Genomic DNA, 25209 nt, shown 5'->3' with positions numbered 1-25209 from the left:
GGAATAATCTTGCAATGTCCAGCAGTAAGATATTTTGTAAGCTATTATCTGGAATTTGTTTATTCCGCCATTAATATTTTGTCCAGAAATATACGGTGTCTCGGACAGAAGAATGACATTTTGACGTTGCGCGGAAAAGTTGTGGTAATCGCCCTATCACCGTGAAATTTTGAATTTCGATTTTTGACCTAACTCAAAAATCAACTCCAGCTCGAAATTCAGCTTTGGTTTACTTTGAACTTCGATCTTCGAGCTAGCTCGAAGTTCAAAGCTAGCTCGATATTCACTATTAACTGAATTTCGATCTTCGATGTCAGTGCTAACTTCTCGATACTAGAAAATATCACATTGAGAAAACTTTTTTATTTTATCTTTTTTGTGAAGTTGGCGGCTTTGCCGCCCAGCGACGTAAAAGACGGTTATAGAAATGTTATAAAAAGAAATGGTATTAAATAAAGTTCTTGTTATAAAAAGGATCAATTTGAGAGATCTTTTTATCATTTTTGAGAAGGTAGCGGCCTGAACTTATCATATATATGATTCGCCTGGTATTCAGGCGTTGATATTTTTTGCATATTCATATCATTATTTCATACTTATTTGTGTTTTTGATAATATCGATTTGCCGAACAGAAGCACATAAAAAATTGACAGACTGGAACACAGGCTAATATAAGATGTGTGAAGTTGGCGGCCTAGCGGCCTGAACTTAAAAAAGAATACAAGTGTGGCAAAGAAATAAAAACGACTCTTAATTAATTTTTAAAGACATATCTCACCATTTAAAAGCATATTTAGACAGTTTTTTTTTATCTCTAGCGACCTGTCAGCCAGAAAATTTAATGTTGTAGAAATGATATGATAAAAACGTTACTTTATGGGGTTCTTAAGACTATTCTTGATATTTATAAGGTATATAACAAGAGCCACCGCCGGGCGGGGGCAACGCTCGACATTTTACTTTTTGTAAAAGAAAACAAAGAAAAGTTTGAAAAATCTTAATGTTTCCTTTTTTATAAATTTAATCTGTCTGTCTTGTCACATAAGTTTTGTCTGCGGAGTGCCGATTTTTCGTGCGATTTTTTATATATACAAAAAATACAAGTTTGGCAAAGAAATTAAAACGACTGTTAATTATTTAAAGATTTCTGTCGAATTTGACTGAAATAGGGCTATTCCCCGCGGGATTAGTCAGAACGCCGCCATTACAAGCCTTCAAATAGTCTGCCGATGCCATTTGCCTCCTCAGCGCGGAGCACGCTCCGAGGGGAAGTGAGAAGCTGTTTAGCCAATGTAGTTGTAGTTACATTTATTAGGTGTCAAATCAAATGGAATCAAAATTTATTTATATAAACATATCACAAAAACATAACCTATGTATAGCTTTTGACCGACATACAATTCACATTATATTTTAGCACCCTACACACGTCTGGTAACAACTTTTAGATTTTTAGTGTTTATAATATTTATTTAAACATTAGTAATGGCAATTTATATGAAATTACATTAAATAACAAATGTTTTTTGAAAATACGAATTCCTTTTGCATTATTTTCATTTGACCGCAGGTCTGTCATACACTAAGCCTCTAGTGAAAATGAACAGCTAAACTAATTCAATTCAAATTTTTATTCAAATAGTTTATTTTCGTCTCATTACATGTACAACATATACAACACAATCAAAATGCATAAAACTGGTAAAAGTACATATTCCATTAAACACAGAAATATATGAGACGTGTAAGCAAAGCTTACATACGTAAATATAATACAAATCTTTTTAATATATTATATAAAATTATATACAATACCCTTATTACTTTATATGTATTGGGAATAATGCGAATCTATGATTGGCGTCCGCGCCGAAGCGCGGCGCTCTTATGGAATGAGATCAGATTTTGTGAAAGGGCGACAGCAACTTCTCGAGCCTTTTAGTCGGTCATAATAAAAGCCGATAATTCCGATCGGTATGAGGGTGCTTGATTATTAAATAAGAATGAAATGTCGCGATATGTTACAATGAATTTTCGCAATGCAAACATTTTCAAATGAAATAACCTTTTCCGTCAATAAATTGCGCTCTTCGGGATTTTTTATTTATCATTTTGTAATACACAGTCGGTTATCATGGTATGTTATTGTTGTACATGTATCCTAGAATGATCAGTTGATGACCTAAATATTCCAAAAACCTATTTATAGATATATCTATTTATCACTCCTATCGGTAAATGCCGGTCTCTCCCGGTCTATTTTGACCAGGATTTACTAGTGACCGGCGAATAGTACCACACGTTTATTGTCCGGTCTCACCCGGTTTTGGAGTAGATGTTTGATATCGTTACAATTAGAAAAAAAAACAACAATAGCATGTTTCATTTTATCTATATGAGATAAACACAATAAATATGTACACGGATTTATATGTAACATAAATCCGTGATATGTACAATAATTGAGAAAAAGGTACATTTTTTATGGTATTAAAATGACATTATCAACTTTGAAACATTTTATTTAATTATTTAATTTGTTATCCGTGTTTAGTAAAGATGCCGAGGAATTATTCAAAGTTACAAATTAGATTTTATGAATTATTCAATTGATCGATAATTTAAAAAATGATAAAGAAAAATACAATGTACATGTACATGGTTTAAGAATATACAATATTATATATTGAAAGATAAACCATAATTAATAATTTACTGACTTTTTCCAGTTAAGCTTTGACTTATAATCGTCGGTCAATATGACAATTGAATTCTTAAAATTTATTTTACAATTTTAATAAAAAAGAGTAGTAAAAACTCAGTATTAAAATAGCACATAAAACACAAAAAAAGAATAAAAGAAAACAATATTCATAAAATTTGTATTTTTTTTAATTAAAATTAATAGATATTACAATTATTGTATGATAAACAATTATGCTCAACATGATCAACATGGTAATATAACCATTGTCATATTTTTACTAACTTAAAGTGTGAACAGATACCTTAAGGGGGTCTTCGCTAATAGCGATAACATAATAAGGGACAAATGTGTGGTACGTGTTGATCATGCGTTACACATATGGATTATAAATGATTGCATACATGTATATCCATTGCTATTAATAACCACGATCATAAAGAAATAACAAGTAATATTCTAATCTCTAGCATGCCAATCAAAGTTCATAATGAACAATGTCTTTCGTCCGCTCATTCATAAATGGTATACATTTCTGGTAGTTTATAAGAATATCTTGTCATCATAGTGTACTAGTTCATCTTCACTTGCTGCATTTCTTGCTTGGACGCCCTTTGATGCTTTGCATCAATGCTTTTCTTGTTTTACCTTTTTTATCATTCATATTTCTACTAATACGTCTATTTAAAAGTCTATATATAAAGCAAATTAATGGGAGATTTGAGATAAGGTTTGGTGTGAAATTGGGTAGTTATATACGTGTGTGGACTTTATTTTAATTAAATAAAATAACACATATCAATACGAAAGACAGTTATCTCTTTCTGTCCTTTCCTTTCTGCCGATTTGCTAAATATTTTACCAGCATTTGCTGAAATACGATAATGACACCATGGTCATTATTTAAATAATACACAAGATATGTTGAGATACATTCATAAATCAAAGCGCATCTGAAGTTAATATTCGCTGTTCTACGATCTGGTGAACAAAGGCAATCTTTATAATTTCAGCCCATAATCGGTAATAGTAAAAAAGGCAATATACAAGTTGGATGTTCATTATTGTATTCATTTATCTATTTCTTAATTAGTACAGTTCTCAGTTGCATTTGTTTCCAGGTTATTCGAATATATTAATATTACTTTCTATTTTATTTGTTCTTGAATTATATATTTTCGGTGAATTATAGATAATCTCGGTGTGTGTGTGGGGGGGGGGGGAAGGGGGAGGGGGGTATTCATTGATTACAGTACTAAATTCGTTATGATAATGTGAGAGTGGCGTTGCAATGTTTGTGTTGTGTACACACAAAATTTTACAATATTTGTCTGAATACTGTACTAGGATGATACAAAAAAAACTCGAATTCGCTATTCCTCCATCAATATTGACAAATAGGGGTGTCGATAATTCTTATACAAAAGCATATTATTGATCGCCTAAATCTTTAATCACCAAAATAATTACTCATTTTCAGCGTAATAGCGAGGTGGTTGAGTGTTGGCTTCCTCTGTGTAAAGACCCTGGAAAAGGCATTTTTCATTTTCTTATTTTTTTTTTTTTTTTTATATTCTTTTCAAAGATCTTGATTTTAGTTCCTCGTGAATTTAGTTCATACAATACTACCGGTATTTGAGAACATTTAGTTTTACAAACATTCGCTTCCGACCGGTTAAGTTAGAGGCAACCCGCACAGCCGTGATTACAGTGATAAATAAAGATTGGAAGATATTTAAATAAATTAATATACAATCAAACCGAAATTGTATATTAAATGTAGCAGTTTTAAATAGTATTAAAATGACAATACTATTCAATCTGTTGACTGTTAGAATCAAATTCATTCAATTTTGCTAAACCGTTGTAAGTTTAACTTTAATTTGCACAAAATTATAAATCACAGGTTTATAAGAGAATATGAAAATGTTTTTTTTGAAAGTAAAAACCATACAAAAACACAAAAAAATATTGCACAATTGCAGACTTTCTCTTCATAATCTGAACTCTCTAAAGGCCTCACCAGACGGTAGGATTTAGTTGTACAGCACTAATTAGAGATAAGATGTACAATTTTCAAAGCTATACAACACTTTCATTCAGACGGTAATTTTCTACACTGTAAGAATCATCTGAGGTTTCCCCTTAAAAGGATCCCTTTACATTGAACCTTTACATACTTTACTCACTAAATACTTTTTCCGCCATGAGTAATGATTGAAACACCTCCATTTTAAAATATATATATATATATTTTTAATGTGAAGCCTGACCAAGACTCAAACCTGGGACCCTCGGAATACCGTACTGCGGCTCTGCTGACTAAGCTATCTGGCCGCCTACAAACTACCTCCCCTCCCATAATTAGAGAACAATTCAATACCGTGACATAATCATTTTCGGAATAATTTGGGATTCGAACATAACACAACTTTGGGTCTCCTGAAGAGTTTTTCAACATCATTTTTACCCCATCTTACTACTATGTTTATCTTTTAGCCCTAATTGTTCTGGAATTTCATTCATTACACCCATTATCAGGAGATAATTTGGTTATCTGTTACTTGTCATTGTGAGAGGTATGTAAAAATCGGTACGACAAGATTTTCAAAATAGAACATGTCCTATCCCCTACATCTAGACATAAGGTTTCCGAAATCAAGAAATAGTAGCCTTCACACATTAAGATATGCCTGTACATCTTAGTTTTAATTGGTTTAAACAATATTTATTTCTTCATCATTATTTACAGACAATATTACAATATATAAATTTCATTCAGGATTGAGTAGAAAGCTTGGAGCTTATATGAAACTCTCTCCTGTAAAAAAAAACGTATCTACAATTCATTTTAGTAACAACATGACATAGCAAAAGTTCATTGTACCTGCATTTAATTCCTTCCATATATTACAAGAAGAAAATAAATACCTACTACTTTGTAAAGGATTATAAAGAGGAGCTGAACATGTCAAGTGTGTAATGCGATGCCTGTATCAAATTTAAATAGTTTCTCGACTCGGAGGAAAGGGAGATAAATAGACAAAAGAAGAAAAAAAAGAGATCAGAATAGAGTTATTTTTTTTTTATTATATACCAAGTATTGACACTTTAAATGATTTCCCCAAAGTTGTGTTATGTTCGAATCCCAAATTATTCCGAAAATGATTATGTCACGGTATTGAATTGTTCTCTAATTAGGGGAGGGGAGGTAGTTTGTAGGCGGCCAGATAGCTTAGTCAGCAGAGCCGCAGTACGGTATTCCGAGGGTCCCAGGTTTGAGTCTTGGTCAGGCTTCACATTAAAAATATATATATATATTTTAAAATGGAGGTGTTTCAATCATTACTCATGGCGGAAAAAATCATAATGGTATGACCGATTAATGTAAACGTTATCGAGTTCGACTTTAACAGGGTTCCCACAAAGAAGAGAAATCAAAATTCCCTGACCAAGACCATTTTTCCCTGACTAATAACAGCGTCAAGTTTTCATAATCTTTAGAGCATTAAACATATTATTTTTTAAATGCTGGCCTCCTCTTCCCTATATAAGCCAACCTCTTTCCTCCTTTTCTTTATTTTAAATTATTTCAGATACATAAAAACACGTATATGAAAATAAGCAACAATTGCCATTAGCTACTTCTGTAGTTTACTTTCAATTAGCATGAGTACATTTATACAAAATGAAAAGTATTTGATAACATATGTCATGCTCAGCTCATATATGTTTCAGTCTCGAGCATATAAAGAAGTATTATAAAAACTTTGAGATACTAACTACCATAGCAAGGCACCAGAGTTTGATACATACGGAATTCTGCATAACTAGAGTTGCATCAAGATATCATTTATGTTCATTTTTTTACGACAGCTACACTTTATCCTTGCATATCATGGCTACTTCCTTAACAAAGACACATAAAAAAGAATTAAAAAAAAAAGTTTCCTCGACTGGGATTTGAACTCCAGACCTCTCGCATACTAAGAGAGCGCGTTACCCCTGCACCACGGAGAAGTTATACAATCAATGTCTGAATAGCATCAAGTCATTCTAAATTTAGAACTTCCATTGCATTTCGGGTTTGTAATCCTTATTAATTTCGAGGTATTTTGTTCAGGATAAACCTGTTGTTTAGAATTGAAGTAAATAATTTAGCGAAAATCTTCTCGCCCAAACAGTCCGAATGTAGAATCTATATATTCCACTACTCGGTTTATGTAGTATTCGGTAATCGGCATCGCTATAAATAGTATTTTCATTGATAAAATCATATTCATCCGCGTAAATTGTGATTGTGCATTTATTGACAATTCTATAAGCCAACGCTATTTTTAAACTTTGAATGCGTTGTAATTTGTTGGATACTTGTAACAAAATAAAAATATTTCTTTCTTTTAAATCGCTAGTTTTAAGCTGTTTTGAGAACTACTTGTTGTTAGGTTTGTCGTAACTTCTGTGTCAGAGATTGAATGTCCGCTTTGTATTTACTTATTTTCGATCAAAAAATACAATTAAACAATATTAGAAATCTTCGACCATTCGGGAATTATTTTGCTTGAAAATTAATGTGCCTGTCTTTGACCAACTTTACGCAGTGATCTCCCCTGAATTTTTCGGCGTTAGTGTACATATAAAGGTCAGACACTCACATTGATATTTCCATAGACTTACATTATAAGAAATGGTCCCTTATCCTACCTTAAAATTCAGTTTTCATGCTAAAGAGGTATTTTTCTAGCAGAATGAAATGCCTGACACATAAAAATGTTCCTGTTATATAGGGGTAGCCGACCAAATTTTTTGCAAATGAGGGACAGTAGTGGATTATCTTCCCTTGATAAAACCCGAGGTTAACCAAAATGTAAGTAGGTCCAAATATTTGGAATCCTTTGCTTTTATCGTTGAGTTTTATGTAAGATAGGTTGATATGTTTTAATCAATTATTTCCACATGCATCAACAAATATGTAAACCATAAGAAAAAATGTTTCATTTATGTCAACAGATTCTACATCTTATCGCAATATTTAATCTGAATATTACAAATGATAATAATTAGCCCTAATTAATTCAGTTTGCTACAAAGAAATAGGCGATAAAGTCAGAGTAATCCAATAGCTTAGGACCTATATATTTATAGGGAGTACTCAGGGGAGGTTATTCACTAATGTCCCCCATTGACTTCAAAGAGGATTACCCCCCATTTCATTGAAATTTTCTGCTGATCACAGGACTGACATACACTTTTTATAAATGCAAATATCCAAGTCAAAATTATCACAGAGACTCATGAAATATTTCATTTTCTTCAGAAAACATTGTAGTGTTACTTTTTAAATTAGTTTTTATACTTAAAAACACCCCACTTTCATCCAATCGCCTCATGTATAAACTGAATCATACGGTTTTCCCTGCACTTTTTTTCAGCCAATCGCTGGCCGTGTTACAATACGATACCCTGACCTAAAGGGAATATTAAATGTTTAGCATTCTAAAATCTAATAATAAATGAAGTTGCATATACAATTACCAATAATGTGGATGCATTTTCACCACTCTTAAGTCATTTAAAACTTTGAAGTTCCCTTTTTTTGCAACAAGCACCGTTATGCCGCATTCCGGATATTCTGAAGATGAATTTTAGCATGTGATTTTTATACTTAACTCATTATTCTGAAGCCAATTTTGTAACAACTTCCATAAAATCACACAGATAGCAAAACTACACTGTTCTCATTACAGAAGTGCTTCAAAATACTAATTTTGTAACAAAAGGATGCAGCAGGGAGCAATTTTATCACCCCACCCATATCAAAATAAGTGATTTTTCACCCAAATTTCAACATTTTATTACCAATAGACTTCCTGAATGAAGATTTAGCTTAGCAAACATACTTAATAACTACTGTATAATGACCTGATTATGGATTACACATTATTTGTACACACATAGCAACATTTTGGGTGTAACTAGGTATTTCAAAACTGCCCTGCTATATTTTTCTACTCCAAATATTTGCATATATAGTCTTAAATACAAGCCTAAATGTCAATAAAATGCCAAAATTCTTTTTATATTTTTTGTCTCTCTCTTACATGGATATAAAGAAATGCAATATATAGAAAAACCAAGTTCCTCTGGATTTAACAGCACAGTAAAAGCCTAAAATTTGACTTCTACACCCATTTTTTGGTCATTTTTGCATTCATTTGGAGTCAAATATGACAATTGAAACCTTCTTTCAGGTGTTTTAACATGTAAATCACCTCTTCAGACCAAAATGTACTTGGAATGGACAGTAATGTGTATATTTTTCTCATTTAGGTAGCCAGAAACTAGAATTTATGCACTTATCTAAGTTTCTCAATAAATAAAGGGAGGTAATTCACTGAAGTTGTGCATAATCACACCCTTTTTATACATTTATCTACCAGAATAAGTGCTTTTTCTGTTTATAGACACATCACAGACACTAAAGCTGTGTTATAATTGTGCCTGATATGATTGTGAAAAAGTAGATCAACTTTTACTTATCAATAAAACTTTTCTACAAAATAATTCTACCCTTGGCCATTATGATGCACATTCAATTATGCATTAAACAGACATAAAGTCTAAAAACTATGGCATTATACAATTGTGAGTGTGTAAATATGTATTACCAAATAGAAAACAATAAATTCTTATCACTATTTTGCATCTTAACCACATAATAAGAGGCTATTCAGAAGCAACCTAACTGAATTATGCTACATTTTTCAATGGATTTGAATTTCTAAGTATGTGTTGATATTCATGCCCTGAAACCAAGTAAATTTTAAGACAAAAGCCTTAAAATGATAGCTTCTATCTATGCCTGGAAATGAAACACAAAACATTCTTATATAGGAAACAGACAAAGAAGCAATTTATTTGTGACATTCTATTTAAATATTTGAGCAAAATGGTAAAAATTAGTGCCGAGCGAAGAAATTTCCGCCCCTAAATAAAGTCGAAAAGTTAATCGAAACAGCACCCTAAACTTTTTTAATTATTATATATCAGTTTTGAACCTGACAATATGCATTTGTAATGATATACCTGCAACACCCATCAAAAGTGGCCAATGTGCTTACATCAGGTCCTGTCAAGTTATACATGAAGTCTTCAAACCTGGCATGTGTATAGCCAATGTACAGCATTTCTTTGAAATCTGAAAAATATTTTTAATGACCAAGGTCTACATTATTCATCATCAACATATCACCAATTGATTATCACTCAAATTCACTGTTCAAAGAAAATATAAACCATTATTAACTCTTATGTAACACTAATACTCTTGTTCATATGTAAACAATGCTTGTAGATTGACCCCTTTGACACATTATCTGCTGTAAACACCAACAGTTGCACTGAAATAATGAAATATCATACCTAGACAGACTGTATACATCCATTCTTCCAAAATATCAGCTTTTCATGGTGTAATCAATGAAGACAAAGTTCTACTGTGAATTATGACAGTTCCAATTTCCCTGTCTTTAGGTCAGACACTCACATTGATATTTCCATAGACTTACATTATAAGAAATGGTCCCTTATCCTACCTTAAAATTCAGTTTTCACGCTAAAGAGGTATTTTTTCTAGCAGAATGAAATGCCTGACACATAAAAATGTTCCTGTTATATAGGGGTAGCCGACCAAATTTTTTGCAAATTGACTTCAAAGAGGATTACCCCCCATTTCATTGAAATTTTCTGCTGATCACAGGACTGACATACACTTTTTATAAATGCAAATATCCAAGTCAAAATTATCACAGAGACTCATGAAATATTTCATTTTCTTCAGAAAACATTGTAGTGTTACTTTTTAAATTAGTTTTTATACTTAAAAACACCCCACTTTCATCCAATCGCCTCATGTATAAACTGAATCATACGGTTTTCCCTGCACTTTTTTTCAGCCAATCGCTGGCCGTGTTACAATACGATACCCTGACCTAAAGGGAAGTAAGGGCGATACTAAACTGCTGACAAATTAGCTGACGATATAGAATATATAGGAAACTGCTGACCAGTTAAACAAAGAAGGATTATCGAAAACTGCTGACCAGTTAGATAAAGAAGGGAAAACAATGAAGGTGTCAAATTGCCGTTGGTGATATAACAGGCGAGGTCGAGAAATACTTGATAAAATGTTTTTCAAGATGTCAATATTACAAATGATACATATTAATTATAAAAATTTCAATTGATATATACTGTATATTTCTCAATTTCTTTTGATATAATATTTTATTTAAGTACCTTAATGAATTTTCTTCTATGTGTTATATATATTGGTTAAAATTTTAAAAATGGAGTCAAAATATGATGTACGAAAAATCATAATTTGTTTCAAGTATGTATAAAACTATGCATCATAGGTTAAAATATATACATGTACATATATGTAATGTATATTTTAACAAAATATAATTATTATGTCGTATTTAGTGCAAATATGAAATAAAGTGATTTCTGTTTGCTTATTTGTTGTTCGTATAATTGTATAAGTAATATTGAACAATAATTAATAATGTGCTAATTGTTATAGTTAATAAGCTTTTATTACATTATAAATAACATGTTTCTACAGATATCCATTAAACTGATAATTTATCGAGATCGATACGCCCCAAGGTCATATTAAAATCGATTTCACACGCGACGTGTCATTCTTGATATATCTATGACAAAATACAATAAACAGTCCAAAATATGTTATTTAAATGCTGACCATATTGTAGAATCTGCTGACCAGTTAGATATATAGAGAAAAATATATTTTGCCACGAAATTGTTACTCATTATGCAAATTTAATATATTTTATAAAATCATGTCGACATTTAATTACGTAAAAACACTGCTGACCAATTTAATGTTAATTCAAATTGATTTAAGCCGTAAAACTCTTCTTATTCTATATGGTCAGCAAATTTAACGCTCTTTACATTCAGGCGAGAAAATGCTGACCAGTTAAACATATAGTAGAATCTGCTGACCAGTTAGATATATAGGGAAACTGCTGACCAGTTAGATATATAGAGAAAAATATATTTTGCCGTGAAATTGTTACTCATTTTATAATGTATGCAAATTTAATATATTTTATAAAATCATGTCGACATTTTATTACGTAAAAACACTGCTGACCAATTTAATGTTAATTCAAATTGATTTAAGCCGTAAAACTCTTCTTATTCTATATGGTCAGCAAATTTAACGCTCTTTACATTCAGGCGAGAAAATGCTGACCAGTTAAACATATAGTAGAATCTGCTGACCAGTTAGATATATAGGGAAACTGCTGACCAGTTAGATATATAGAGAAAAATATATTTTGCCGTGAAATTGTTACTCATTTTATAATGTATGCAAATTTAATATATTTTATAAAATCATGTCGACATTTAATTAAGTAAAAACACTGCTGACCAATTTAATGTTAATTCAAATTGATTTAAGCCGTAAAACTCTTCTTATTCTATATGGTCAGCAAATTTAACGCTCTTTACATTCAGGCGAGAAAATGCTGACCAGTTAAACATATAGTAGAATCTGCTGACCAGTTAGATATATAGGGAAACTGCTGACCAGTTAGATATATAGAGAAAAATATATTTTGCCGTGAAATTGTTACTCATTTTATAATGTATGCAAATTTAATATATTTTATAAAATCATGTCGACATTTAATTAAGTAAAAACGCTGCTGACCAATTTAATGTTAATTCAAATTGCAATTATTGCTTTTGAAAATACATTTTTTTCCGTTCCAAGATTTTTCTATTGAAATATCACTAACAAGAGATTTTGATAAAACTCATAACATCATAATTCTTTATAAAACATTAATTGAAATTTTTGCATATCTTTAGAGGTATACAAAGTTGTTTAATATATCCTTTTAAAATCACGGATTTATATTTGATATAGTAATGTAAATCCGTGTTAAGATGTATGATATTATGGTACTTTAAATGTATATATTAATTTAGTTTATAAACATAGTCATATAAATGCAAAAATTAAAAATATAATTAAAAGAATAAAAGTAATTTCCCATCTTTTTATTACCCCCTACGGCGTGTTTATATAACTTCACACCTTCAATGTTTCCCTTCTTTATCTAACTGGTCAGCATTTTCCGATAATCCTTCTTTATTTAACTGGTCAGCAGTTTCCTATATATCTATATCGTCAGCTAATTCGTCAGCAGTTTAGTGCGATCCGGGAAGTAACCGCTTCAAAAAAGTGGACTACTTTCGGCATTTGCAATTAACAGCATTAGACTCTGAAATTTCGCTACCATTATTTGTTTGGTCTGACGACCCAAACAAATAAAAACGTCAGATTTTATGTGCCTTGATAGCGCAGTAGGCAGAGCGACCGTTTCAGTGTTATCATGGTTAAGTACTATTACATTTGGCTGTCTTATGTATCTTTTTCTCATTTGACCGGTTTTGTTTAAATACATGTAGTTACAAATGCATCATATTTTTTGGACACGGGTTGATATGCACTTGTGTACAGTTAGAGAAAACGCCAAACATCAGGAGGAAGCATTATCAGAAAAGTAAAAATATAATGTTATATATTGATCCATATATTCAAATTATAAATATTATGTAATCGTAGTGTGGTTATGTCAAATAAGTCATATATTTTTCAGATTCATACGGGGGACAAAACAGAAATTGATTCATAGCTGCGTCTCTTCTTTTATATTATTACAAGTTTCAAGTTTAAGATTGATCACAAATTTCTTGTATCGGGGTCACTCACAGATGGAGTGACAACTTGACTCTTGAAGGGGCAAAGAAAAAAAATCCTGTATAATTATGTATCATTCAATTGTGTTCTCTTATATCACTGGCCATAAAATCACAGCCATACATTGCTGTGTCAATGAAATATAACCATGTTTTTGATTCCAAATACTTCATTAAAAAACAGTGTCTGGGACTCAAAACATCCATTGACGGACAAAGAGTAAACTGGCTACAAGTGAATTTAGTGGAATTGATACAGGTACCAAAGGAAAGCCCAAAGTCAGTATTTGTAAATTAGAGCTTCAATGCTGAAGATTTTATGGAAATAGAAGTTCAGAATACAGAATCTAAAGTATTACTGGACAAATGGTGAACAATATATGAAGTTATGATACCAAACCTCCAGTTTCTATTCAAAAGAAAAATGACATGGTTACTTTGTGTGCAAAGAAAATTATCCAAAAAGAGTTCCATAATTATAAAGCTACTTAACCAACATAAAAGAAAGAAAAGGATTATGTCACAATGGAATCGGATGAGAATGATTCTGATTTTGACTAACAATGTAAGAGATTTTGACATAGGCATTGAGATTGATCACACTTAGGAAGACTTTCAAAACATGCAGTGTGATAGTTGTATCAGACATTTACTGAAAACACAAGAATTTCATATTATTATTTGTATCATTGTAGAATAAAATTGTAACCAAGTGATGCTTTTTGTTAATATTGTTAGGACAAAAAGGTGCCAACTGCCATATGGTACCTTTTTTTGATATATTCGACAGCAAATGTTAACAAGAGCTGTCACAGGAGACAGCGAAGCTCGACTAATAAAATACTGGACGCAGTAAGGAGGACAAAACTATGAAAGAAAAATCCATTATGTATAATTATGTATTAAGTTATAGAAAAAAAATAACATTTGTTAACATTAATTCCAAGATCAAGGGGAATAATTCTAGAAATAGTCATCCTAGAGTTATGGACCTTGTCACACAACATTTGTGTAATGATAAGAAATATATATTTGAAGTTTGAAGTAGATACCTTAAAAAGTAAAGAAGTTATTATATTTCTTAAAGAAAATCCTAAGTTCAAAGACAGATAAATCTGTAAATATTGCTTCAAGAGTTATGAACATTGTCACATAAAATGTAATTGATGATAAGGAATAAGTATTTGAAGTTTGAGGTAGATACCTTTAAAAATAAAAAAGTTACAATAAAAAATTACATTTTTCTAGTAAAAAAATCTAAGTTCTTGCAATATTGGTGCTAGAGTTATGAACCTTGTCACATAAGATGTGGATGGTGATAACGTAAATATATTTGAAGTATGAAGTTGATCCCTTTAAAAATAAATAAGTAACAGTAAAAAATAATATTTTTTATGGAAAATTCTAAGTTCAAAGGGAGCTAAATCTAAAAATATTGGTGCTAGAGTTATGAACCTTGTCACATAAGATGGGGATGATGATAACGTAAATATATTTGAAGTATGAGGTTGATCCCTTAAGAAATAAAGAAGAAACAGTAAGAAATAGTATTTTTTGAGGAAAATTCTAAGTTCAAGGGGAGATAAATCTGAAAATATTGGTGCTAGAGTTATGAACCTTGTCACATAAGATGGGGATGATAAGGTACATATATTTGAAGTATGAGGTTGATCCCTTAAGAAATAAAGAAGTAACAGTAAAAAATAGTATTTTTTAAGGAAAATTCTAAGTTCAAGGGGAGATAAATCTGAAAATATTGGTGCTAGAGTTATGAACCTTGTCACATAAGATGTGGTTGATGATAAGGAACATATATTTGAAGTTTGAAGTTGATACCTTAAGAAATGACAAAGTTATAGTGAAAAATATTTTACTGCACCAAAACTTTAATCTAAAATCTGGACGCGGACGCGGACGCGGATGCGGACGCCGACGCCGGGGCGAGTAGGACAGCTCTCCATATACTTCGTATAGTCGAGCTAAAAATCATACAATGCAAAAAGGGGCCAAGTGATCATATGGTACCTGCTTGCATTTGTCGGTCAAAATATTTATTAGTGCAAAAAGGAACCATTTCCTTTAATTGATTAATTATCACTTATTAGTAATATATAAGCTTTCCAACTTTTTGAGCATGTACATTCAAACATTATCTAAATATATGTGAAGTTTCTTTGCCGTGTTGTAAAGATCTGATTTGATATGGAACTTCAAATCTTTAAACGCGATTTTCTCGAAAACATGAAAAATATTACTTGGCGGGCCCCCAACCAAAAAGATACATCAGGGGGTTGCCAGAAGGGGGATGTGCCCCCTTCTGTTTGGGGGGGTTTGAAGGGGGGCGGAGTCCCCCTCATCGCCAAGAAAATTTTGGACTTGTGAGAGGCTGTAAATGACCCCAGATTGATCATAAGGTAACGTGTAACCAACGCTGAAAAGCATTTGACTCTACCTCAATCCATTGAGAAGTTGCAGCACTTTGAAAAATCAATTTTGATGGAAACAATCAACGCAAAATAGTGATTTTTTGGCAATTTTGAGATGTCCCCTCGTTGCCATGGTAACAGAAAATTTAAGCCTGAGCATGTTGTTGCAAGGACAATGGTCCAGTCAACATTTGTGCCAAGTTTGATTAGTGTTGAAGCAGTTTTATTAGTATTATAGCAATTTGAACTTGTAACGGGAGACTTTTTCAATGAAAACAGCCATTTTTCACCAAAATGCTCATGAAGCAATGGGTTAATAGGGCGATATGATTGCTGTGTTCAAATAAATATATATAAATATATATATATAATATATATATAAATAATATAAACACTTATGATCTAAAAGTGGTTACCATGCGTCTGTAGGGTGCTTTAATATAATGTGAAATGTATGTCGGTATAGGTTATGTTTTTTGTGATATGTTTATATATAATAAATTGGATTCGATTTGATTTGATACTCATATACATGTAAATACAACTACATTGGCTAAACTAAACAGCTTCTCACTTCCCTTTGAAGCATGCTCGTCGCTGGCAAATGGCATCGGCAGAATATTTTAAGACCTGGAATGGCGAAAAAAATATCAGAACTTAAACTTGAAGAGTCGTTTTTCATTTTTTTCAAACTTTTACAACATTAAAATTTCAGGCCGCTGGGCCGCCACTTTCGGGGCCACCAACTTCACAAAAATGATAGAATAAAAAATATCTCAAAATGATTTTTTTTTCTTTTTATATACCTTTAAATATCAAGAATAGTCTTAAGAACTTCATTATGTCCCGTTTTTATCACATTTATAACATTTCTACAACTGTCAAATTTCAAACTGCCAGGTCGCCAGAGAAAACAAAACTTTCTAAATGTGATGTTTTTCTTTTATATAACTGTTAAATGATAAGATATGTCTTTAAAAGTTAATTAAGAGTCGTTTTCAATTCTTTTCCAAAACTAAGACAACATTAAAAGTTTAGGCCGCTAAGCCGCTGGGCCGCCAACTTCACAAAAATGATCAAATGAAAAAGATTTCTCAATGTGATTTTTTTCTTTTTATACATCCTTTAAATTTAGTTTAATCATATTTTATTGCTATATACATGTATATACAATACAGATACAAATTTCATATGTATTCTAAACAGCAAAAGCAAACGGGTTGGGCCCAAGTTCTTACAACATTAGCGGTCGGCCCTCCCCGGAATCCTTTAAATAACAATAATTGTCTTTAGAACTTCATTAAATGCCGTTTTATTGTTAAAATAACATTTCTTCAGCATTAAAATTTAAATTTAGCTGTCGGCCACTGGGCCGCCAACTTCACAAAAATGATAGAATAAAAAAATCTCTCAGAGTGATTTTTTTTCTTTTTATATACCTTTAAATATCAGGAATATCAAAATATTGTAAGCTAAGTCAAAAATTGTTCAAATAACAACTTTTATTGATAAAAAGTTAATTCCACAATTTCTTTATTCAACTCTGAATAGCACTAAATTTGCTAGATTCAACAATAGAAGTTTCCATGAAAATATTACAAAATGCTCTTGTCACTAGTTTTCGCGACTGTCAGGATTTAAAGCCAAAATGCAAACTGAACACAGCCTGTCATGGCTACTTATATAGACTCTGAAATAGCCAGGACTGTCACAATTGACCAATCATAACATTCCATTTGGCCTGGCAGTCTGGCAGGAAAGACAGGAATTTCTTAAAATGGCAGCCATATTGACAGGAATAATTTAGAAAATGTAAATTAACAGAGTTAACAAATAACGAAATATGCAATTAACACTTGAATTACATGCTTAACTTGATGCACTTAATATCTTGACCAAAAACGATGATGGTTATAGCTTAGAAAGATGAACAATTGATATAAAAACATTCCAAGTGCCAGGAATTTGAATTTTCCCTCCTGACAAACTTAGAGGTCATACTGGTCATCAAGATTATTATGAAATACAGCAATGCCAGCTAACTATTTGGAAAGTAACTTATGTCTTAGGTAAATATGGATTACATTCTATGTTCTAAGGTCTTAGGTAAACAAGCAATTATCATAGTATTGCAAGCAATCCATAAGTCCCCTACCGGTTAGAACCCCAGCAACTTTCTGATGGGCCATTGGCCAGTCAATTTTACCAGTGAATGAATGACATGAATGAACTTAAATCTTTTGAGTTCTAAGTTTGTCTATATCACAGTAATGTGTTCAGTTTCCCTGCCTAGTAAGGAAATTATGTTTATACAACCTTGTCATATTATTACGATGTGGGATTTTAAAGTAAATCCTATAATGAATGAAGAAGTTGAAGTGAAAAATACCAATTTCTCGAAAAAAATCTAAGTTCAAGGGGGACATTATTCTGGAAATAGTCTTGCTAGAGTATTTAACCTTCTCAAAAATGTTGAGTGATAATAAGAAACATATATATGAAGTTTGAAGTAGATACATTAGGAAATAAAGAAGTTATTTAAAAAAGACAACATTTTTTTCATAAAAAGTTCAAGGGAGGTAATACTGATAATTTTTGTGCTAGAGTTGTAAACCTTGTCACATATGATGTGGTTGATGACCAGAAACTTATATTTAAAGTTTGAAGTAAACACCTTAAGAAATAAAGAACTTATAGTGAAAAAGCTGAAAAATTTAAATCAGAAATCTTGAAATTCAGGCTATTTGTTGCCATAGCAACCAGAATTTTCAACATAGGAAGAAAAAAAAAGACGTGCATAATCTCCATACTGCCATCTATCCAGATATCAAGTTTCATAAAAATATTTTCAGTACTTTTTGTGTTATCGCGGGATCCAGTTTATGTGTTCAATTTGCCATATTTTCAGGCTATTTGTTGCCATAGCAACCAGAATTTTCCACATAGGAAAAAAAAAAAAAAAGACTTGCATAATCTCCATACTGCCATCTATCCATATATCAAGTTTCATAAAAATATTTTCAGTACTTTTTGCGTTATCGCGGGATCCAGTTTATGTATTCAATTTGCCATATTTTCAGGCTATTTGTTGCCATAGCAACCAGAATTTTCAACATAGGAAGAAAAAAAAAAGACGTGCATAATCTCCATACTGCCATCTATCCATATATCAAGTTTCATTAAAATATTTTCAGTACATTTTGCGTTATAGCGGGATCCAGTTTTGTGGACGGACGGACTGACAGACGGACAGACAGACAGACAGACGGACGGAGGGTAAACCTAAAGTCCCCTCCGGTTAAACCGGTAGGGGACTAATAAGGATTACATTCTATGTTCTTGCATGTAAAATGATAAGTATTTGTACATGTCCCTTACAATATTTAACTGCACCAAAACTTTAATCTGAAATCTTGATTTTAATACAGTAGTAATGTAACTCACCTCTGATGTCTGGCAGGCTCTGGAAGTGGTGTTACCACATATCTCAATTGATGAAATTGAATTGCTACCAGGTAATGAACCCTCTTCAACCACTTCCGAACTTAGCACCTCTTCAATTCGCTGTCTCTCTTCCTCTTCTTTCTCAAGTAGCTCCTGAGACTACACACTGAAAAGTGAAGAAAAAAAAAACACATCAGACTTAAGCGTTCCTTGTTGATCTTTTTTTATCTTATTTTATAATTTTTAGCTAACATGTGCTGTTTCCATTCTAGTTATTTGTTTGACTTTGTGTACACTTATTAAGCAGATTTTTGCTAAATCTCAGCAGTGGGTGTTGATGCCAGTTGAGAATTGAGTACTGCTCAAGCCGGTGCTAAGGGGCGTGAGGGATGTTGCACTTTATATGACCCCTCATGTACAGACTCAATCAAACCGAGTCTGTAGTTATCTTGTAATTTTGTTGAGATCAACGCTTCCGAGGGATCACTTTGTTTCCAGGGCGTGGATGGTAGTTATTCTTCGAATAGATGAGCTAAAAAGTATCTTTTGAGCACTTGGACCCCTCCATCCTTTAAAATTGTATCTGGCCCCTGCCTAGATCTCAAATGTTTGAAGGGCAGAATTTTGCCCAAATGCATAAAAAAATTGTTTAGATATCCAATGATGAAGCACAGATATGATGTTTGTCCAGAAACCCTAGATATATTATGATTCCTAATCCAATAAATTATAAAGTATCCTTTACCAATTTAAGCTCATGTACTTGTAGGTTATAATCATAACGAACTAGAACTATCACTAAATGCGATTAATACCCCCACAAGACTGCTTTGGAAATGAGGATGTTACTTAGTAACAGAATACCTTGTAAAAGAATTGAAATATAGAGTTATGGTTGTGGGCAATTAAAGATAGTTGTGGTTCTTATATGTTGCATTTCCTTTCAATGTGGTTGGCCATTGATGAAGTTTAATTGAATTACTCTGTAATAAGTCCAGAAAGACAAAGAAAAAGAACAAAGGGCAATAACTCTATAAATACTGAAGATAGAGTTAAAGTTCTTGTGCACTGCACTTCCTCTTATTGTGCTTGACCATTGTATGAAGTTGTTTTGAATTCCAACCAGTACGTTTTAAGTTATGCTCCTGACAAGGAAAAGAATCAAAGGGCAGTAACTCTGTATTTTGTCAAAATGGAGTTATGGCTCTTGTGCACTGCACTTCCTTTTAATGTCCTTGACAACTGTATGAAGTTGTATTGAATTCCAAACAGTAGTTTTCAAGTTATGCTCTGGACAAGGAAAAGTAACAAAAGGCAATTACTCTGTTATTAGTCAAGATGGAGTTATGGTTCTTGTGCACTGCACTTTCTCTCAATGTGCTTGACCATTGTATGAAGTTATATTGAATTCCAATCATTAGTCTTCAAGTTATGGTCCGGACAAAAAAGGCAATGGTAAAGTAACAAAGAGCAATAACTCTGTAATTACTTTAGATAGAGTTATGGTTCTTGTGCACTGCATTTCCCCTTATTGTGTTTGACAATTGTATGAAGTTGTTTTGAATTCCAACCAGTAGTTTTCAAGTTATGCCCTGGACAAGGAAAAGTAACAAAGGGCAATAACTCTGTAATTAGTCAAGATAGAGTTATGGTTCTTATGCACTGCACTTCCTCTCAATGTGCTTGACCATTGTATGTAGTTATATTGAATTCCAACAATAAGTCTTTAAGTTATGGTCCGGACAAAAAAATCAATGGAAAAGTAACAAAGGGCAATAACTCTGTAATTACTTTAGATAGAGTTATGGTTCTTGTGCACTGCACTTCCCCTTATTGTGTTTGACAATTGTATGAAGTTGTTTTGAATTCCAAACAGTAGTTTTCAAGTTATGCCCCAGACAAGGAAAAGTAACAAAGGGCAATAACTCTGTAATTAGTCAAGATAGAGTTATGGTTCTTATGCACTGCACTTCCTCTCAATGTGCTTGACCATTGTATGTAGTTATATTGAATTCAAACTATTAGTCTTCAAGTTATGGTCTGGACAAAAAAAAGCAATGGAAAAGCAACAAAGGGCAATAACTCTGTAATTACTTTAGATAGTTATGGTTCTTCAAGATAGAGTAATGGTTTTTGTGCACTGCACTTCCTCTCAATGTGCTTGACCATTGTATGTAGTTATATTGAATTCCAACCATTAGTCTTGAAGTTCTGCTCCGGACAAGGAAAATGCAACGGACGTCTGGACCAACCGACCGACCACCGGGTGACTCCTATATACCCCCCCAAACTTCGTTTTTGGGGGTATAATTATGAATATAATAAACCCATGTTAATGATCAATAGCACCTTCTTAGGGATGTTAATTCTGCATTTAAAACTTTTAGCTACAGGGTGGCAAATGTCCATAAGTCCCCTTCTGTTGTCAATCTTTCATATTTTATATTATTGGGCAAACATTTTCCCTCGCCTTTTATTAATTTCACCAAGAACAATTCTTTTCTGACATTGATAATTATAATGATGGTGATGATGATAATAATGCTGATGATTTAGAAATGAAATGTACATTGATTTATTTTCACCTGCTGGTATGAAAATTATCATATTTCATTTGGGGCCATGTTTATTTTCATACCATTTGATGAAAATAAATCCTGTATTTATAGAAAAAACTTGAATATTGGAAGGGGAATTGTATGCTCTGTGAAAAGTACAATAGATTATTGTCTCTTTAACCCATTACTTCATATACACGCCTTTTAACGCCTTTTTCACCCCCCCCCCCCTTTTTTGTTGACCAGTTTTTCGGCGCGGCCCCCCAACCAAAAGATACATCAGGGGGTTGCCAGAAGGGGGATGTGCCCCCTTCTGTTTGGGGGGGGGGTTGAAGGGGGGCGGAGTCCCCCTCATCGCCAAGAAAATTTTGGACTTGTGAGAGGCTATAAATGACCCCAGATTGATCATAAGGTAACGTGTAACCAACGCTGAAAAGCATTTGACTCTATCTCAATCCATTGAGAAGTTGCAGCACTTTGAAATCAATTATGGTGGAAAAAATCAACGCAAAATAGTGATTTTTGGCAATTTTGAGATGTCCCCTCGTTGCCATGGTAACAGAAAATTTAAGCCTGAGCATGTTGTTGCAAGGACAATGGTCCAGTCAACATTTGTGCCAAGTTTGATTAGTGTTGAAGCAGTTTTTATAGTATTATAGCAATTTGAACTTGTAACGGGATACTTTTCAATGAAAACAGCCATTTTTCACAAAATGCTCATGAAGTAATGGGTTAAAACATTATTGAGGGGAATGGTCTGCCATGTAAAGGGTACAATGTTTTTAGTTATACTGTGAGTTTTCAGTAAAATTTATTTTTTACTGTGTGTAAATTTTAATTTCCCTAAATTTCAAGACTGTTCTAGCATTTTTGTATGACAGGGCTGGGAATTAAAACTGCGTCGTATCCTACAAAATGTAAACAAAGGCCGCCATCTTGGAACAAAAAATGTATGTTTTTGTTTATAACTCTTTTTGTTGGAAATGACCTAAAACCAGATATTATGTATCAACACGCTCCACTATTTTCCGGTTTGTTAGGTATATGTTGCTTGAATAACTATTTTGTAAAACAAAAGTTATAGCGAACTTGCAACTCGAAGCTGAGCAGAATTTTTATGAAATTATGTGGATACGACGCAGTTGATATTGCTTTATCAATCGTTTTTTCCTTCAAATCAATTATATACCCGTTTCAGAGTTCACCATAAACTTCAAAATATTATTTTGCATCATTTACTAAAATTTAATTAAAAAGAAATGTTTATTTTCCAAGAAAATAATAATTTGTATAAAATGATACAACGCAGTTGAAAATAAAATATGATACGACGCAGTTGTATTTTCATTGCAGGCTGCATATTGGTTCAGCTATTAAATTATGCATTAAGTATCATAAGTAGTAACGTCCAACAACATTTCTTGTTTACAACTTAAGTAAAAAGCAGAGGTCACTCATTGGTTCCAATAAATTGAAAAATGCAATAATTTTTCGGGAGGCTAAGCCTCCCCAATGTTAATACCATTTGTCAAATCTTACTGCCGCGGTAAATCAGGTCAAAAAATAGTACCTTGATTTATTTAAGCTGACTCATCACTCATCACAGACATTTACAATATGAAAATATTTTCATTCTTCATATCTGCAATTTGTAAAGATAATAAAAAAAAATTTCTCTGAAAAATTCTTGATTTTGTTTGTTTATTTTTTTAAAATTACTACTCCGTGACGTCATACTGCAGCGGTAATCAGGTTTAGTCATACGTTGGTCATAAATAGTTCTGGTATGAAAACACTTCTACATAATAACTATCAATATTTTTTTAACAAAAAGCATAAATAAAAATTAATAAGTAAATGCTTTAATTAGGTGGCAAATATTCTTTATTATTTTTGATAACAATTTTCCAATTACTACGCAGCGACCAACTGTTTATGACGGGTCATTAACTAGAACGTTGCAACACCGTAGTCTCAATATCATGCATGTTCTTTTGTTGTTATAAACCATTTATAGTCCTTAATATTTTTTTAAATACAAATAATGGTAAACTGTCGCTTACATCAGAGACACGTGATATTACTAAGGAAAACTAACTTATTAGTACACCCTAGGAGGCTGTACACGGAAAATGCTCATAAACCGTTATATTATATAGCTGTTAGTAAATATTTTGCATACATTTAACTAAAAATTCACTGATGGTGATGAACATATAGTTTGAAAACATTATATTCTTGAACCCTTATCGCTGAAAAAAAAAACTATTTAACTACAAAACCCGTAAGGACCCTTCGACAAAATTTCAGCACATGATTACATTTTACATTAGCAAAATAAAAAAAGCAATACTTATATTTTCATCTTACATAATTCATTAATCAAACTTTTAACATAAAAGTATCTTTTAAAAATATGTCTGGCAATTAACAGATCCCTACTCTGATCTTTTATTTGTATAGGAATAAATTTAAACATGTGCTCTTTTGTTTAGGAATATTTTGTAGTGAAAGTCTTAATATTATCCACTAATCTCATAATCAGAAAGGTCAGGGATTTATACAACCAGTTGTTTAGTTAACTAGGCTCATTTTAATCCCAATAGAAACATTCAAATATTTGGGGTAAAAAACATGACCAAAGTACCTAGTAGTCGTTTACCCGGTGGTGATCCCATTAAACTGATTATAAATTCGAATTGATTAGAAAACACAAATAGAAACATGTGTTTCGGTACAACAAAAATCAGAAGTAAAGTGAACAGTTAAATGACAGAAATATGTGGTCAAATATGTTTTAACAAGGAAATAATTATTTCAGAGAAAGACGCAAAGATCAGTCTTCAATCAAATGAATGATCCCGTATTGTGTAATTAGAAAGTTTATTCAATTTTAGGGCAACACATCATAATTTGATAGTCTATGTGTAATAAAATTCAAATTTTCAATACAGATTATGAGATGCATAAAAATATTAAAGAATAAGAAGCTTTAAAAAAAAACAAAAACAAAAAACGCATATACATGTATATACGAATGACTTACACTCACGGTCTAGCATCGGGAATTCATCAACATATCTTACGAAACTTAAATTTGAAAACAATATTTGCGCGCGCTGAAGTGATTAATGTTTTTTTGAACAAGCATTATTATCATAGTTTTGCAAGCAATCCATAAGTTCCCTACCAATTAGAACCCCATCAACATTCTGAAGGGCCATTGGCCATTCACTAATGTTTCAATTTTTCTCTATTTTAAGTAAATTT

At 32.1% G+C, this 25209-nt stretch overlaps 1 long non-coding RNA gene across 1 annotated transcript in view; it reads right to left on the bottom strand.

The window, feature by feature from the left end:
- Positions 1-9543: 9543 nt before the first annotated feature.
- Positions 9544-25209, bottom strand: part of LOC132744158 (uncharacterized) — a 39218-nt gene continuing 23552 nt past the window's right edge. The window contains exons 2-3 of the long non-coding RNA XR_009627661.1: positions 19382-19547; positions 9544-9903 (exon numbers count right to left, since the gene is read on the bottom strand). This is a non-coding gene — a long non-coding RNA (uncharacterized LOC132744158). The remainder of the gene's footprint in view (positions 9904-19381; positions 19548-25209) is intronic.

Source organism: Ruditapes philippinarum, unplaced genomic scaffold, assembly GCF_026571515.1.
Source record: "Ruditapes philippinarum isolate M1 unplaced genomic scaffold, ASM2657151v2 ctg283_1_1_1_1, whole genome shotgun sequence".
NCBI lineage: Eukaryota > Metazoa > Mollusca > Bivalvia > Venerida > Veneridae > Ruditapes > Ruditapes philippinarum.
Note: the sequence above shows the minus strand (reverse complement) of the source record. Positions and strands in the feature narration are given on the sequence as shown.